This window comes from Pinus tabuliformis, chromosome 8, assembly GCF_031772625.1.
Source record: "Pinus tabuliformis cultivar Carrire ecotype Pingquan chromosome 8, CPIR1, whole genome shotgun sequence".
Taxonomy (NCBI): domain Eukaryota; kingdom Viridiplantae; phylum Streptophyta; class Pinopsida; order Pinales; family Pinaceae; genus Pinus; species Pinus tabuliformis.
Genome location: NC_142294.1, coordinates 501736961 through 501749818, shown reverse-complemented (window position 1 = coordinate 501749818; position 12858 = coordinate 501736961).

Sequence of the window (12858 nt, the reverse complement as noted above, 5' to 3'; positions counted from 1 at the left end):
CAATAACCTGACATACCTTCGGGTTGGATGACAATCTTATGGTTACTTGATTAAGTTCAACAATCAATTCGACTTGCAATCGATGAAGCTGAACTATGCGCACTACGGATTTTTGTGGTTGAAAATTCAATTTGGCACATATTGATTTGGGTAAAATATTTGATGAAGCACCAGAATCTACCAAACAATTGTGCACGTTTTTATTGAAAATTTCATAAGTGAGAAGAAACAGGGGAGTGTGAGATCTTGATCTTCCTCCAATCAAGGCGATATCATTTGGATCAATTTTATTGATCGCATTAGTTGGAGGTCTTCCCGTGTTGTGGGAAGATTGAGAGAGTACAGTGGTAGGCAAAGGTGCAATAGGCACGGCATGTAATTCTTTCATCATTATCTTCTGTTGATGTTTCAATTTGCTCAATTCATAAAGAGTGATATTAGCCCTAGTCTTTTTCATGTCATCAATAATATTGTACTCCATTTCATCCAATACTATCAGTGTTTTTGATGGAGTTGGTTGATCTACTTGGACTGGGCTAGATTGAGTCGCTTTAGCGGTTGTTTTCTTTGTTGCGACTTTATCTTTTGTTGTAGAGCTTGTGCTCTTCTGCTTAGGGGTAGTTTGGGGAGGATCAAGCTGATTTTTGCTTCGTGTGCTAACCGGAAATACTTCTTGATCTTCTTCTTGTGGGAGGATGAAATCCCACATTCCTTGTAATTCCACAAATTCTTCGTCATCAGTTTGCCCTTCAGTGGCACTTTCTTCTTCTCTTTCTTCCTCAGTTTCAGCATTTGAGATGGCATTGGGTGGTTTCGGATCCATTAAAGGGCCTCTTTTAAAAGTTCTGAAGGGTTTATTTGTTGAAGTTTCTGCTACTTGTTTTTTATGTCAATCATCTCATTAGACATGGTTTTTAATACTTTCTGCAATCCTTCCAAATCGAAAGGGTCTTTCGTTTGTTTCTTCTTGGAGTCTTCCTTGAAGGTGACTTTTTTAGACTTGCGTTCCTCGATCGCAGATCTCTTTTCTAAGGCTATTACGCATTTTTCTACTGCTATCGCCTCTGTCAAGTTCTCAACTAAGGTTGTTTTATTTTCTCTATCTACGAAGATTGCTATGTTTAATGGTAGAGAAGTAATATACCATTCACATCGTACTTCTTCGCTAGGTTGGGAAGCAGTGTGAATTTTGTTGAGAATTTTATTGAACCGTAAATTGAAATCTTTGATAGGCTCTTTAGCTTCGGCTTTAAGATTGGATAGGTCATTTATTAACGTTTTCGTTGATCTGTCATCACAAAACTTGGTAAGGAATTGATTCTGGAAGATATCCCAACTTGTGATAGATCCGGAGGGTAATGAAAAGTACCATGACCCGGCTATCCCTTGCATTGTATAGGGAAAAAGCTGAACAACAGCGTCCTCATTAGTGACTCCGTTGAGGTTGACAGAAAGCATGAAATTGTTAATGTGTTCTTCAGCTAGCATGCCTGCTTCCGGATTGAATTTGGGCAGCCATTTCTCAGGATGGGCCAGTATTTGACTCAAGGGTGCAGGCATTAAAACTGCCCCAGGATTGTTCCATGGAGACTGGGCCATCACTGAGCTGCTAGTAAACGAAAGTGCAGAAGATGATCCCTGTGGCTGGGAAGATGAGGATACTATGATCGTAGATGATTGAAGAGGGGTTGTGGTAGTTCCGGTAGACGGATGGATGATGGTTTGGAATGGACGTGTGGGTGGTTGACTTCACGGTGATATAGTTGAAATGGGTGATGTAGACGAAATAGTCTCACTGACAGACTCTTGTGGAGATTTCCTCGCTCGTTTCCTGGTGGGAAGAGGCAACTCAGTTGGCTGGATGCCAAATTTTTCACTTTTTAACCTGGTTAGGGGATGAGCAGGATTGTACTGCGAAGTCACGCTGCTTTGAGATTTATCAGACTCCTGAGGAGAAATGGAAAATCCTTCAAGTTTGTGAATCAGAGATTCAACTCCAGGAGGTTCAATGGTAAATTGGTTTGAAATATCAGGGTGTGTAGCAGCGATTGATACCCGAGCGACTTCTGACTCTGGATTTAAATATATTGGAGAAGTCGGGGGAGATGATGAGGGCGATTTACTCTCAGAATGGTATTTAGATTTTGATTTAGGTGCCATTCATAGTTCAGGCCCTCCTTCTAGCGCCAAATATGTTGAAGCCCCGAAAATCGGGTCGACAACAAGGGGGATACCCGCCCGGTCCGGACCTTGGTTGGCAGCTCCTTATCCGTTTGGTATAGCGGGTCCGACTGGGGATAACGGGACCAGTTTCCCAATCTAAGGGTATGTGTGTGTGGGCAGAGTTGGATGATGCTGATCTAAGAGTACTTAAGCTAATTTAATCTAACTTTATGCTATTGTAATCTAATGAAAACAACACATCTAATCTATGCTAACCCGGGGTGTATTTCTTCTATTATGCGATCTAAATAGATTTCAAACAATAACTGGTAATAAAGATCATTCAGCTATCATAAAAATAGGAATCAATTAAGATGAACTACTTTGCATAAGAAGTTAGGCAAAACATTTGTGAACAACATATCGCATAATAAGTTATTCATATATCAGACATAAATAAATGGCTCCACCATGCAAAAGTGCCAAATGGTAACTCACAGATTCATGCAATAACATATAAACAACTAAAATTGTATATCACTCTTAGAATATAAGCAGAAATGGCCAAGAGATAAAAGTACCATTTATGACTGGTCCTACTCATAAGCTTCAAGCAACAATGATTCATCTCTACTTGTTCTAATATCTACCAAGAGTACAAAAGTGCAACATCAGTAGTAGACAGTAAATGCAAATATCAATAAATCTCGATCCATCCATTCATCAAAACCTCCTCTGAGGGTGCAGAAGTGCATGTTCTGAGGACAAGTTTTTGACAAATTTCTGGACCCTTCTCTAAATGCATGAGAAGGGTTTAAATACTACTAACTAACTAACTTAATTACATAAATTTAGGATACGATTTAAATGACCACACTTTTTCTAAGCAAACGTATTTCTAAAAATTGAATCTAATTCCTAACTATTTCTGCATTTGCTCCTTAATGTTGTGAGCATTCAACATTTGCCTGGGAAGAGTCGGTTGGTTGCCTTCTGATTTTGTTTGAGTTACGCAAATAGAAATGGCAAGCGTTGGCACCACTTTTTTAGTAAACTAGAAGATATTTTTGGGAATCTTCTTCTGGTTACGGCGTGTATAATTGGTAATAGCCCAGATTTCCCTCAAACTTCTTCTGCATTTGCTATTTCGGTTTCCGGCCTTGTGAATGACTAAGCAAATTAGGGACTTTGCTTTCTGAACAATTTTCTTAGCGATGCGCGATTAGTGCTAGGCGCTAATCGCGCATCGAAAACTGCCTCTGTTCTTTAATCTGGGCCTTTCTAGTGCGTTTTTCACCTTTAGCGCCTTTTCCTTCGCTGGGTACAAGCTTCCGGATTTTTGTAAACATGCTGCTTTTGTGAGCTCTTGACCTTGAGTGTCGCATCGCCCATTGATATTAGCATCTGTTCAGTAATACTCTGAAATCTGCGTTTCCGTTGCATGCGGTATCCGTTCATGAGGACATTTCTTCTCTGTTCTCCGAGCTTTGACGCTTTCCCCTCTTCCTTAGATGTTTCCTGCACCCTGCTTCATATTGTTTCCTGCTTTTCATTTCTGCAGTTCACGCAAAGGAAAAGAGTAAAGATAATAAATATTGACACGAAAGCTCTAAGCTCTATGAATGTATAAAATCATGACACCCATTGTGAACTGACTCTTTGAAAAACACAAAACTGTCCTTCATGAATACTTTGGCGTACATTCATTAATTTCCTTTAAGGCGCGCGCCCAATTTTGGTTTACGGACAGTTTTTCTTGAATGCTGCGCTGAGGAAAATTTGGGATGGGTGATTTCTGCGACTCGCATCGTAGCATTGCGTATCGCATTATCAAGAAGTGTCATCATAGAGTTTCCTGATCAGTTTAGCGCAGAATCGCGTTATCGTGTTGATCGTAGATCGCACATATCGCAAGATCGCAGATCGTAGTGAGTCATTAAATCATTGTGCGCTGCCTATGCGATATTGCGATATGCGACGTCGCATATCGGCCGTCAGAGATTTCTTATGATTTTTATTTAAGAGCGCTACTTGATGTATGCGATGTGATGAATTTCGCGTCGCTTCTTCGTTGTTTTTTATGCTCATAAGGAAATGCTTTATCCTCTTCTCATGATGTGATATGTTTTAAGGAGTATAATACAAAAAAGCTTTATAAAATGTTTTTTGAATTTTTTATTAAGGGTCCCCATTTGCTTAGTGTTATTGCTAATACTAAACAAAGAGGGGGGGTGTTGGTGGCCACAACAGAACCTTTGACAATCTTCGCAACCTCTGCACGATGAGGGCAGTCTCTTGTAAAATGTTCTTCGTCACAAATGAGACATGGATAACAAATTTTGCGTTTCTCATCATTGGATTCCGCTTTTTCTGGTTTCTCTTTCAAATTTTTGTCTGTTTTATTTTTCTTCTTCCCTTTCTTCTTACCACCGGATTTTGATTTGGCTGTAGATGACTCTACAACATGAATATTGGCGGAAAGCTCCATGGAAGATTCTCCTATCGGGGAATCTGGCAAGGTTATGATAGGAGAAGAATTCTTGGAAGACTTCTTCTTACTTTTGGTGTTAACCGTACCAATCATACCATCAGCGGCATGAGACCCTGAAGGAGCTGCAGCGATTTGATTTTGCTCAGGAAGATTGGGGATTTTCTCGTGTAACGTACCTGACTGAGTGTAAACTAAGTCAAGGTACTGTGCTTGAGCAATTACTTGCTCCTCAGTAACGACTCCGGCCTTAGCTACATCTTCAGTGATCTTTGGCAACAAAGATTTTACAAACCATTCGGCTAAGATCTGATCCGAAATAAAAACTTTCACTAAACGCCGTCGATGTCTCCATTCATGAATGTGATCTGAAATGTAAGTGGACATCGACTGCTTTAATGAAGTTAGTAACTCCGTGCCATTGTCATATCTGACTGGCAACTGAAAATGAGTTAAAAACAAAGTAGCTAACTGACTAAAATTATAAAAAGCGACTCGCGGTAACTCAATGTACCACTTGGCCGCAAGACCAATTAGAGTGCGCTGGAAAAGCCTTAAACGGATTGAATCATCTGAAATGGAGTTAGACGCACACCAGAGGTGATAAGTCATCACATGGTTCGACGGGTCCTCTCCCGATTTACCTTCAAACTTAGGTATATCACTAGGCAACTTATTCGGCATTTGCGGCCAAAACGGAAGATAGTTAATTGGATTGTTCGTAAGGTGCGACAAGTCAGGCAATTCCAAAGTTACAATAAATGGTAACTGACGATTAGGGTCCCTGAAACCCTGGGTCATGAGACCAGCCCCAGGAGGAGGATATCCAGGATAACTAGGAATCGGAATTGCATTTGGGATATTATATCCTCCCGGAAAACCAGGATTAACCGAACCGTACTGGGGTTGTTGAAGTTGTTGATATGTATACCCAGGGTACGGTTGATACTGATAGGCTGGCTGCTGCATAGTAGGACTGAATTGGTACTATCCCTGGTATGGTTGATAAGTAAATTGAGGTTGACTAGTGACAACCGTACTTGAACCAAGTTGTCCTACAGGCATTTGAACCGAAGTTTGAATTGTGGGTCCAGACTGAGGTAAAGATGCCTGAGGAGTTGATACAGGAACAATAGAAACCGGAGCTATCGATACTCCAGAAGTAGGTGGGGTAGATTGAACAGATGTTGCAGCAGTTGCAGCAGCCGTTTGAGGCGGAGTACGAGGCATACTAGGCCCAGGCTGAGAAACTACAGAAGGTGCAGAAGTTTGAATAGTAGACTGGATGGGTTGCTGGGGTGAACCAGAAACCAAGGGTTGTCTAGTTTGAGATGACAACTACACATTCGGTTGCAAGACCTGTTGAGTTTGCGATGGATCCCACACTAAATTCATTCCGGGGTACGGACCCATAACAGGTTGAGGATATGGAGGACCATAACCGGGTTGAGGGTAGGGTTGATAATTCAAAGGTACATTTCCTGTTCCCTGAACAAATGACTGACTGGAAGGTGGTTGGTAACCTTGGGTTGGGTACTGACCTTGGGGTTGAAAACCCTGAGGCACGTACTAATACTGGGGTTGACCTTGAGGTACATATTGGTACTGGAGTTGACCTTGAGGTACATATTGAGGTTGGGGTTGACCTTGAGGAACGTACTGACCCATAGGTATGTACTGTCCTTGAGGTTGCCCCCCAGACACAATTTGGGTACCTTGAGGTTTCCCCCCAAGCGATATTTGAGGACCTTGAGGCTACCCCCCAGGCGGTAACTGGCCACCTTGAGGTTGAGGATTAGGAATAGTACCTAACATCATGAGAATATCTTCTACACTCAACGGATTAGTACCATTGTTTCCAGTTAATAACCCTTGTTCAATGGGTTGAGGAGATGCTCCTGCAAAAGTACGAGAAAGTGACTGATACCTAGAGGGAACAGAAGGACCGCCGTATAAAAAGGATTCTGGCGATTGAGTAAACACGGACGACTGTCTTGACATATTTAACGGAGGATAGTAACCTCTAGGTGTTGGATGATAAGGAATACGAGGTGGAGAAAACTTAACCATGGGTTTTCCAAAAAATTAGTCAATGAAAGATACCAAGAACTACTCCTAGGTGGACTGTAAAAGATCGACTGACGCTCCCTAAGTTCTATATCTGGTTGATTTTCAGGGATAGGGATACCTTCTTCCGGAGTAGCAAGTTCTTCAATAGCTATTAGTCCAGAAGGAAGATTTTGGGTAATTACTCTTTCTACCCTAGGTGAATCAGGACCACTAGAAGCTGGAGAGGCAAACCCTGATGTTGGAGTAACAAGTTCAGATATCTCAGGTTCTTCACCTATATCACTAGTAGATGAAAAGCTACCAGTAAGTTTGGAAACTAAAACAGATTACAGATTATAATCTATTACTAGAGCTTGATAATCAGGATGTACAACCAATGAAGACTCTCCTTCTTCAGGTGACCCAATCTATAGTCACTAGGAGTGACAAGGGCTCGTAGCCCTTCAGGTCAGCTTGGTGAAAACTCAGGAGGTTCGCCCCGAATTCTACGGGACTTCCTTGGTAATTCAGCCACGATTAATTATTTAATCTACTTCACACGCAAACAAAGTAAAATCTCAATGAAAACCACCTAAAGCCTCTAAAGAACCAAAAAAATTTGAAACACACACCTAAAGAATCTAGGAGATCAAACACACACAAACAGTAACTTTCCGGACCGAAAACACTAGTTGGTGATGAAATCCAACGTCGCAGAATTCAGTACAGAAATGGTGGTTGGAATAGTTACCCCGGCAACCTGCTTAATGAATAGACTGGCACAAGTTCCTCCACTAAACCGTCTCGAGTGAAGTGAACCCCCCAGAAAATCCAAGTGAGTCTAGCCGACGTCTGCTCCAGGTACAGTGGGATCTTCCCACCACTGTCACCTTAGGAAGAATCCTAAAGAATATGGTCACTAAGGTTACCAACCAAAACAAATATACCTGGGGGAATAGTCTACAATCCGATACGCACGCAAGGGCAGAGTAACAAGCTCAATCCCCTTGAAGGCTCCTTGACGTAATCCAAGGTTTACCAACAAGTGACCCCAGGCTCCTCGACAATGGTGAATCCGAGGTTTACCATTTTTAATACCTAAATATTTGGCATCGTTCCCAATGAGGAAGGATTGATTCCCACACTGGTTCGGACATGATCTCATGCTTCTCCTTTAATAGGAGCTTTCCCAGAGTATAAATGCAACAATTGGATTTCTTCCTACCACAAGATACAACTACTTGTTTGTTTTACTATCTTGGAGAGTTAATTACTCCCTACTCCAAGACACTAGCCTAAGCTATGTTGGTGTATCAGAGCCCTAGAAATAAAAATGTTACTAGATAGATTTTACTTTAAGGATTATTTTTATTGGTTTTTGCTTAAGTCAAGAGGTGGCGGAGATGAAACTCCTGGTGTAAAGACTCGACTCAAAATCACTAAAAAATGCACTTAAGATGATTAAGCAATCTTTTCCCTTCAATGAACTTCTAGCTAGGAAAGAGTTTGAGAATGCAAATACTTGTAAACACAAATCTTTCTTAACAACAAATTAAAAGAAGAGCTTTTCGTCTTTTCCAATGCACTCAAAACGAGACAACTAGTTATTTTCACAAAAATTTCCCTCTTCTTTCAAACACTCAAATCACTACAAAAACAAACTTTTTCCAAAAGAGATTTTTTATATTTTTTATAAAACACTCAAAACTATGGAAACAACTAATCTTGATATCTATAAACTATAAAAAACTATTTGAAGTCAAATCATACAAGATGTTTTTTCCAAGGATGTTTTACTTAGCTATATGCAAACTAAGGACCAATTTATGCAGAATCACACATCAGTAAAAAAACAACCAATTTTCGTTTTCTTTTCTAAAAATGAAATCCAAACTTTTAACACAAGCTTTTCGAAGTTTCGTAAAAATAAAACACAAGGTGGATTCCTCAAAAAAGGTAGATTTTGCAAATGGTCAGACTCATAAGAAGGCTGGTAAAAACCAAGGTGATCTGAGGCTTCTACAGCTTCTAAGCTCAGAGCTACTACAAGACCAAAATGAAAACCATACCCAACAATCAAAACTTCTAGGAATTTCACCTAAAACCCTAACACTAATGAAATTAACCTAAGGAAAGCTTCTGACACGTTATATGCAGGTCTGGGCAGTGGATAATAAAATCTAAATAAAAACTAAGCTGACTAACAGAGAAAATCTTAGGTTTTCCAAAATTTTGACAAGGTCCGCAGGCCCACAGTTAACATAGGTGTGGTACCGCTCTGTGCTAAAAGACAAAGTGCGGATAGGTCCGCATTATGTCCCAAGCTGAGGGTGCGGTCCTCTCCCAAATTTATGAAAGACAAAAATAATCCTGGATCTACTAAATCTACCCAATTCCACACACAACAAGCGAAAAACAGAAACAAAAAACACAGTTTCTCATGGCAAAGTAAAAACAAGGAAAAAATCAAGTCCCCAGTGGAGTCGCCATTTTGTCACACGAAATGAGTCAATCTTGTGGACAAGATCGACCTCCCTAGAATCTTACGATATCTAGTGACAAGCAAGCCAATCAAAAACTATCTTTCTCTAAATATGCAATTATAAACAAAGGCAAACAAGTGTTTTAGTCCTACCTTGGGTCCAATGCAAGCTTGTGGATGCCTCGCTCCTTTGATCCAAATGAGCTCCTTTGTAGCAAATCTGCAAACACAAACAAGCAAACAAATTAAATAGCACCTGAAGAGCCAATATCATAAAGCATACTTAACATGATGATCAAGGAATTCATGAAACAAATGACATAAGACACTTTGTTGAGAAAAATGAATCTGGTTGTATTAATTCAAATGAAGAAGAACTTTACAACCTGTGCCTTGATGCTGTACAAGCTCCTCCCAGGGTCCAACAAGAAGTCTCCTCTACTTTGACAAGTTTCACTCTCTTCCCAATGAAGCCAAAAAGGTATGTGATCTCTCCTCTCAAGCTTAACTAGGAAGTCTCAATTTCACCAGCATTTACCCTAAAAAATGTTCAGCTTCTAACCTCTCTAGCAACCGGCCCAATGCCTTCATTTATAGTGCAATGGAGGGAAGTTACTAGGTCCTCCTTCAAAGGGATAAAGACCTCCTTCAAAGGGATAGCTCCTCTCATCAAGGGATTAGCTCCTTCTCTTTTGGGATGCATGAACCACCTCAGAGCGAACAATCCACGTCAAAATTCCTTCTAGAATCATCTAGAATTAACCCAAAGTGAGTTTTTTATAATAAACTTGCACCTTTTTGACTTTCACAGGGGTCCGCACCCACTCCTTTAGGGACAAAGCAGGTAGGTCCACAGTTTTTCTGAACAGGGGGTGCGGGACCGCAGGTAATAGTGAGAGAAAGTGTGGAACCAGAGCTTTATTGATTTTCAATGTCTTTCTCTCATTTTCAAAGCTTGACTTGAAGAGCTGAGGTCTGAGACTTGCTTAGGAGGACAGTATAAGTGTTGATGGACCTATACTGACTGCAAATAGTCATGGTGACGATATTTTTGTGTAACACCTTGGATTGATGATGCCTTCTTTATCATGGCTAACATTGAAGGAAAAATCGTGCAAATGAAAGCGATGCATGACCTGCGACAGGGATTTGACCCTAACAATGAGCATTCAGTTGAATGAGCAGAATGGATCCAGTGGATAGCAGAACAGTTCGCTATAGATCTTCATGCAACATAGGCACAGTTAGATGGACTTAGCGCAAAGATCACAGCACCAGTAGAGTGACTCCGAACGAGTCATGATGATTGTGTTGGGGGCCTGTTGGGCAGCGGATCCCCCCCATAGCATGTTTTTTGGGCTTGAAGCCCAAATTTTGGTAAAGTGTAATGTAAAGACCCCACGAAATGCAGGCGCAGAATGCGAGAGTCTAGGGTTGTCCACCCTAAGATAATGTAATTTAATGTAAAGTGTGTCGGCCTACCCATGGTCCGCGGACCATGGGATTGTATAAATAGAGCGAGGCTCTAAGTGTAAAGTCAGTCTTAGCTTTGAAAAGAAACATAGGGTTTTGGATGATGAATTAGCTCTGAGTCTGTAAGTCCGAGTCTTGGGTTGTAGTAGTAGGAAGAGGCTTTGCAGTTGAGTGTGCAGAGGCCTAGTAGAGTCTGCAGCTATGTGCGCGGACCCCTGCAACTGAGTGCGTAAGGCAGAGTTGGGGTTATACTTGGACATAGAATTAATAAAAGATAAGTTGATTCTGGAATATTCTGTGTCTATGCTTCTGTTATATTTATGCATCTCTTACAATTTTATGATTGTATGCACTTGTTATGAATGTTGAATGATTAATGAGAATATTGGGCCCACATAATTAAGTTAAGATCTATAATAATAGCACAGTAAGGAATAAGGATCTAAACAACACCTCTTGGCACTCTTTACAGAGCTACGCAGAAGTAGTTACACAAGTGTGAAGGACAAACAGTTGCACGAAGCAGTGCAAGCGCACAGGTTCGGTTCGTGAACTTCCTAGACCTCATCAAGATATCCCCAGGGTGCAGAAACCTGGTTCCAACACCCTCCCATACTACCTCAAGTGAGACCTCAGTCCGCACACCGCAGACTGCCACCGAAAGGGCTGGTAGTTTTGTGATTTGTTTGGCTAAATCACTTCTAAACCTGGGTCAAGCCCCAACAAGCCAATAGTAAGGCATGTTGCTGCCTAGGTACTGCTACGGCATCCTGAGCGAGCCAGGGAGGGAGTGCTTCCGAAAGAGGTGGGGGTTAATTCCCACCTAAAGGAGGCAGTAAAGGTGGATTCCCACCTGGAGGGGGCGGTGGAGGAGGATTCCCACCTGGAGGGGGCGATGGAAGCTGATTCCCACGTGGAGGGGACAGTGGAGGCAGATTCCCACCTGGAGGGGGAAAGTGCCGATTGGGATATCCGATGCAGATAGAGACTTGATAGCATCGTAGTAACTCATGAGAGATAGAACTTAGCCCTTTACCAATGCGAAAAGTGATATGCGATGGAGGAGTGGTCAAGCGATTGCGATAAGCAATGAAGGCATGCATTGAGAGATGTGTAAAGACCGATGGAGCGCAAAAAGGGTAAGTTATGCATATTTGTATAGTATTTCTATTATCAAGGTGATATGCGATGGAGGAGTTGTGAAGCGATTGCGATAAGCAATGAAGGCATGCATTAAGAGATGTGTAAAGACCGAGGGAGCGCGAAAAGGGTAATTTATGCATATTTTTATAGTATTTCTAGTATCAAAGCATTGATATAGAAATAAGGACGTGATAGAATATTTTGAGGGTTGAGTCCATACACACCCATAGTAAAGAGTGGGGGTTGGTCATATGTGTGGGCATAGAGCACCATGAAGGTTTACGAGGATTGAAAAAATCTTGATGAAGGATATGAATGAACGGCTAGACTGAGTTATAAATGAATCATGCCACAAAGATTTATTTCGGGGGGTCTTAACCATTAATAATTGAAGATTTGACTCGACAGAGAGTTAAAATCCCTGGGATAAAAACAAATCATTCAAGGAGTTATCATTCTGAGAAATGAAAGATCAAACTTCTAGGGGACCCATTCAAATTTGCTACCAGAGTAGGTTTTAATAGGGTGGTGGTTGTGGCCACAACATGTCCACATGATTATGAGGATGAGGCTCTATCAGCGCCAAAGTCCAAGGAGATAAAAGAAGAAGGACAAAAATTCCAAGAAGGAACTTGAAGAATTAGGAAAGAGTTTAAGAGCATCTTTGTCCCTCAGTCGAAAGATGAGGAAAATGGTAAGCTTTTACATGTAGTTTCTTTACATGAAAATGTTGATTTAAGCTCTTTTGCAGCCTTTGAGAATCATAGCAAAGGCATAGGAACAAATCTCTTGTCCAAGATGGGTTACAAGGGAGGAGTTCTTGGAGTGAACAATTAAGGCATTTTCCATCCAATTTAGGCAAAGGAGAGACCTCAATATGAAGGTTTGGGCTATGTTCAAAAGGAAGAATGGTATTCCGCCGATAGCTCTTGGGTATCATTTTCTTTTTTTCATAAGAGAGGACATGTTGAGGAAAATTGTTGGGATTTGCATCTGGAATTGGTACCATCTTGGTTTCTAAAGCAAAAAGAGGACATGAAATGCAAGAGCTATCCAAAGA